At 47.1% G+C, this 6059-nt stretch overlaps 1 protein-coding gene across 3 annotated transcripts in view; it reads left to right on the top strand.

The window, feature by feature from the left end:
• Nucleotides 1-652: 652 nt before the first annotated feature.
• RDX (radixin) overlaps nt 653-6059 on the top strand; it is a 96158-nt gene continuing 90751 nt past the window's right edge. For all 3 annotated transcript variants that reach the window (XM_028833947.2, XM_077964262.1, XM_028833948.2), the window contains exon 1: nt 653-800. The gene's annotated coding sequence lies outside the window, so the exon portion shown is untranslated. The remainder of the gene's footprint in view (nt 801-6059) is intronic.

Raw genomic sequence — 6059 nt, 5'->3', positions numbered from 1 at the left:
CTTATCCATTGAAGTTTTGGTGAAGTTTTAAAATTGTCGCTGAAAAATTAAGTTTTTCTAGTTGGTTAAAACCTGCCAAAATAATGTAAACGTTCTTTGTTGCAAATCTAAATTCCGCTCAGGTAGGCCCTTTTCTCTCTCCCAGTCCAGGATCTTCAAACCTAACAGCCAAGTCTCACGCTCCATTTGGTCCCCGGCTCCCTCTGGGAAGAATTCCTCCTCTGGGGGCGACGGCAACGCCCTCAGTGAGTTTGCTGGCACCAGCGGGAGTTTCAAGTTTCCACTCGTTGGGGAGGCGGCGGGCACACTCCGAGCTTTGGGCTGGGCGGCTCCGCTTCCCTCGACCGCAGGCTTCGCTCGAGCCCAGCGCTCTCCAGAAGGGCTCGACCCTCCGGCGCGTTCGTCCTATTTCCCTGGGGGCTCCCGAGCCCGCAGCCTCCCCCCTCGCGTTGGCCGGCCCTAGACCGCGACCCCCGGCCACGCCCGGAGCCAGGCCTGCGGCTGCGAGCCCGCGGGAGGGGCGGGGCGCGGGCGGCCCCCGGCGGCGGCGTTGGCGCTCAGGCTGCGGCGCGAGGCAGGCCGGCCGGCCGGCAGAGGGAGGCGGGGGGCGCCGGGCAGCCCCGCCTTTTCCCCGAGGAGGCGCCGAGCGGCCATATTGCGGAGCTGTCTGCGGTGGCGGCGGCGCCTGTCGTCTCCCGCGGCCCAGCGCTCGCACCACCGCCTCTCCCTCCCTGCCGCAGCCGCGCCGCCGCGCAGCGCCCCAGCCACACGCCGGCGGGCAGAAGTCGCCCGCTCTCCGGGTAAGCCGCGGCGCCCTCCCTTCCCCCACTCCCCGCTCCCGGTTCCTCCGGAGACGCTGAGGTGGCGGCGAGAAGTTGCGGGGCCCGCGCTGCCCGGCCGTGGCGCCGCCGCCAGGGCCTGAGCGCGCCTCCGCTCGCGCCCCTCGGTCGAGGCGCCACCGTGGTAATGGCCCGGCCGGCCAGGCTCCTATCCGGGCTGGCGGGGGCCGCGAGGCCCTGCCCGAGTCGTGGCTGAGCCGCGGCCCGAACGTGCCTGCCGGGCCAAAGTCGACCCTTGCCGCCGCGCGATTCTCCTCTCCTCGGGGCGCGGGGTCTGCCTTCAGCGCCGGCCTCGGACCCCCGCGCCCTGGGGACGGTGGGCTACCGCTGCCTGGACTGGGCCCCGGGCCCGGGCTGGCGTCGTCCCAAGGGTTGTTTGCAAATCCAGATATTCATCGTAGGTAGAATTCGATTTTGCATTTATTAGAACTTGTCCCCCGGCCTCCGGTTTGAAAGGAGGGGTGTTGAATTACTAGACAGCGTGCGTTCCGCCCCAGTGGCAAAGGGGATGTTGCATGACAGGGTTTGGGGCACCAGCCGCTCCCACCGCCAGCACCCGCCAGGCCAGGGCCGCGGTTCCCGTGCACAGCTCTCCCTGCTGCTGTTGCAGCTTGGAGCCCCTAACTTTCTCGGGCCCTTGAGGCCGCTCAGTTTTAGCGTCTCAGACCCCACCAGACAAGTTCAGTTCATGATAGCCCTCTTTTCCTTTAAAGGATTCTAAGCTCAATTCCCGGACTAAGTTTGAAAGGGGGCAGTGCATTTTTTTTTTTTCTTCAGTTTAAACAGACTACATCACTTCCTAAACAGATGTCACGTTTCTTCAAACATTCCCAATATTTGGTTTTTTTTTTTTTTTCTTAAAGAGTAATTATTAGGTTGGAGGTGTGTTAAAAATCAACTTCATAAAAATATATTTTAAAATCCAGTTGAGATTTTGGTGGAAGACACGTTGCTGAGGAGCTCGATGGCAGTCTTGTGGCACTAACACTGGCAGGATGTAAATATAAAAGCCTAAGATGATAAGGGTTTATTTGATAAACGAGTACTTTGACATAGACATTGCAATCTATTGTTTACGGAGCATACTTCTTTTTTTTTTTTTTTTTTTTTGGAACACTAAATACTCTTTTATATGACTGATGGAGCTAAGAAGGAACAATTACCCCGTTCATGTTGCTGGATAAATAATGGCTTGATCCATTTGCCAAAACAGCATCACTGGATTTGAGAAAGGAGACTAATATTCAGGATTGCAGTTTTTTATTTTCAGAATTCCTTTGCTTTCCCCAGTGTACTTTATCTTCCAGAGACTAACAATACTTTACTTCAAATACAGCAACATGTAAAACACTCCTTTTGAAGTTAATCGTATGCTGTAAAGAGGATTGCAATGACTTTCTTTGCTTAATCGCTTTTTTATATATGATGGAATTTAATAAACAGTTGGTGTATTAGTAAGGAATGAATAGACATTGGCATTCTTTACAGTTTTATTTAAATGAGACAGAATTTGATTATGGCACTGAAATAACGTTGAGTTCTTGACCTTAGGAAACACATACAACGTTTTGTTCACTCCTGTATCCACACACATGGAAGAGTATGTAGGAGGGGCTCAGAAGTAGTTGTAGAATAGATGTAATTTGGGTGTAGGGAAAATACGTTGAGTCTGTCTTTTTTTTTTTTTTTTGGAAATTTTGATTAATTAACTGAAACTCAATTTAATTACTTTTCTTTTAATGCTAAGAAATGACAGACTTTGCTGTTCTTTCCCTCCCTTGCTGAGTCTCATTAGTCTCTGGGATGGGGAACGCGTTGTTTTTTGTTTATTGGTTTACTATTCCCAAGAGAAGAATTGGATTTTTTTTTTTTTTTTTGGAGTCAGTACATTTTTACTCAAGGAATTCCATGTTGTGATTTCTTCCACTGTCCATCAAGTTCACTTTAGATTCTCTAAAGAGCTGCAGTCAAAAGATTTATCTTCAAATTAGTCCTTTTTAATGAAACTGATGCTTATTTTAATCCAGTTGTCCTGTCAGCCCATCTTGCTGTCGCCCAGGGTGGTATGCAGTGGCGTGATCTCAGCTCACTGCACCTCCGCCTCCCGGGTTCAAGTGATTCTGGTGCCTCAGCCTCCTGAGTAGCTGGGAGTACAGGCGGGCACCACCATGCCCAGCTAATTTTTGCATTTTTAGTAGAGACGGGGTTTTGCCATGTTGACCAGGCTGGTCTGGAACTCCTGGACCTCAGGTGTTCTGCTTGCCTTGGCCTGCCAAAGTGCTGGGATCACAGGCATGAGCCACTGGGCCGGCCAGAATTGGATTTTATTGTTCATTTTTTATCTTTGGCAGGCTGTTGAAGTGAAACTCTTTATGTGTTTTTATTTTGCTTGCAGTTCTCAATCTTTTAACCTACTCTGTGTGATCTGATATAGTAGAGTCTGAAATGGTGAATAATGGTGAGACTCTTGTTTTTTCATCCATTTTTAATTTAATGCATTTTAATTTATGCTACTAATGTTTAAAAACGGGGTCAAATTTTAACCAGTATTTCCTGTAGACCAAAGTCTAAAAAAATATGTTTTATTGAGGTTGTGAAGACTGAGCCATGCTAGTGGAGTTTATCTGTAAGGTGTAGCTAAATATAATTTCATGTTACTTCTGTGAATCTGGGAAGTCAACCAAGTCACTCTTGGGTGTCAGGGACCTTCCTGCAGACCACGAGCTGGCAGGTGGTACTTAACTGATACTGCCCCTGGGGTACAAGATTCAGTGGAGCTGGATTGGGTTGCTATGGACTCCACCCTCATTGTAAGTCTCATGGCGTTACTGATCCAGTTAAGGCTGTTCTGGTAACTTCCTTGATTGTTGCAGCCAGGTTGTGCACACTTCTTTGGTGGTAGAGGTGTCCAGTCTGGCCCCAGAGAGTTCCTGAATTTCTGGCCTATTTTAGAGAAATCCTGCTTTTCCTATTTAAGTTTCTGGTATATATCTTAATATTTATATTGAATGTGTAGTTTAAGCCATTTTTTAAAAAAACTATAAAAGTCATATTTTTTTGGCAAAGTTTAAAAACCCAGAAAAATGTGAAGGAAAAGATCAAAGTTCTCCTTACTCCCTAGAACACCCCAGCCCCTTTCCCAGTCCTGTTTTCCATAGGTAGCTGCTGTTGGCAATTCCTTGTTTACGGAAAATGCCAGTAGGTATGCAGGGATAAACATATACTTTGTATCCCTTATTTGTGATTTTAAAGTCTTGTTAAAATAGGGTTACATTGTAACAGACATTGAAAGGGTGCTTATTAACTTGTGTTAAACATTGAGTAAATCATATTTCTCATGTTTTCATCATTTGAATAAAAGCACACAATAGAATTCCCTATGCTAATTCCCAAGCGTGTATATGTGCAGATTTGTTTTGTACAGATTTTCTTGATTAATGATTGAAGATGAAGTTTACTATTTGTTTTCTTCTAGCATATGGCATATAGTTGACAATGAGAAATGGTGTCTTTTAAAAACAGAAGGTTTATGATTTGATGTGGGAAATATCCACATCTTGCTCTTAACGAAAAAAGTTTGCCAACTCCTTAGAAAAAACATCCTGTTGAAAGGATATTTTAGATACAGAATTGAAGAAACAGGTACTGCACTGTTTATTTTCTCTAAGATTATGGAATTTATAAAGCTATGAACTTCAGTATTAGTAACTGAGATAATGGACTGTTTTCTTCTGAGTTGTAGATAATCTCTATGGCTTTCAGGACGTTAAATGCTTTTTTAAAAATTTATTTGTGAAAAGTTTAAGTCAACTAGGACTGACTGCAGGTAAATTTGTGAAGTGAGCACTCTTCAGTTTTGAGCCTTAGGTCATTTTAGATGCTTTGGCATCAAATAACAGAAAATTCTCCAATTGGTTTAAACAATGAGGAAATTTAATGTCATTTTTTTCTTATTTTTTTTTTTTTTAAAAACAGGGTCTTCCTCCATTACCCAAGCTGGCGTGCAGTGGTGCTATTACAGCTCACTACAGCCTTGACCTCCTGGGCTCAAGTGATCCTTTCCTTGACCTCCTGGGCTCAAGTGATCCTTTAAGTTCCTCCCACCTCAGCCTCCCTAGTAGCTGCCACCAGAGGTGTGTGCCACCGTGCCCAGCTTTTTTTTTTTTTTTTTTTTTTTTTTCCGAGACAGGGTCTCCCTCTGTTGCCCAGGCTGGAATGCAGTGGCGTGATCTCAGCTCACTGCAACCTCCGCCTCCGAGGTTTAAGTGATTCTCCTGCCTCACCTTCTGTAGTAGGTGGGATTTAAGGCACAAGCCACCAGGCCCAGCTAATTTTTCTGTTTTCTTTTTTCTTTTTTTTTTTTTTTTTTTTGAGACGGAGTCTCGCTCTGTCGCCCAGGCTGGAGTGCAGTGGCCGGATCTCAGCTCACTGCAAGCTCCGCCTCCCGGGTTTACTCCATTCTCCTGCCTCAGCCTCCCAAGTAGCTGGGACTACAGGCGCCCGCCACCTCGCCCGGCTAGTTTTTTATGTATTTTTAGTAGAGACGGGGTTTCACCGTGTTCGCCAGGATGGTCTCGATCTCCTGACCTTGTGATCCACCTGTCTCGGCCTCCCAAAGTGCTGGGATTACAGGCTTGAGCCACCGTGCCCGGCCTTCTATTTTCAATAGAGACAGAGTTTTACCATTTTGGCCAGGCTGGTCTCAAACTCTTGACCTCAGGTGATCTGCCCGCCTTGGCCCTCCCAGAGTGCTGGGATTACAGGTGTGAACCATCGTGCCCAGACAACAACTAATTTTTTAAAAAACCTTTTTGTAGAGATGGGGTATCCCTGTGTTGCTCAAGCTGGTCTCTAATTCCTGGGCTCAAATGATCATCTACCTGGGACTTCCTGCCTTGGACTTTTGGCCTCCCAAAGTGCTGGGATTATAGGTGTGAGCCACCATGCTTGGCCAGAATTTATCTTACATGCTAAAAGTCCAGAGGTTCAAGAATGGTTAAATAATGACATCAAGAACTCCTCTTTCCAACTCTCTTCCCTGTGATTTTTCCCCATTAACTTCATACTAAGACTGCCCTTCCCCGTATCAATTTGGCTGCTGCAAAGGAGCCAGGAGCAGTGCTGTGGACCTGTAGTCCCAGCTACTCAGCATGCTGAGGTTGGGGGAATCACTTGAGCCTGGGAGGTCAAGCCTACAGTGAGCCCCTTGTCCCAATCTGG

This window comes from Macaca mulatta, chromosome 14 (genome assembly GCF_049350105.2).
Source record: "Macaca mulatta isolate MMU2019108-1 chromosome 14, T2T-MMU8v2.0, whole genome shotgun sequence".
Lineage (NCBI taxonomy): Eukaryota > Metazoa > Chordata > Mammalia > Primates > Cercopithecidae > Macaca > Macaca mulatta.
This window is presented reverse-complemented; position numbering and strand designations above follow the sequence as displayed.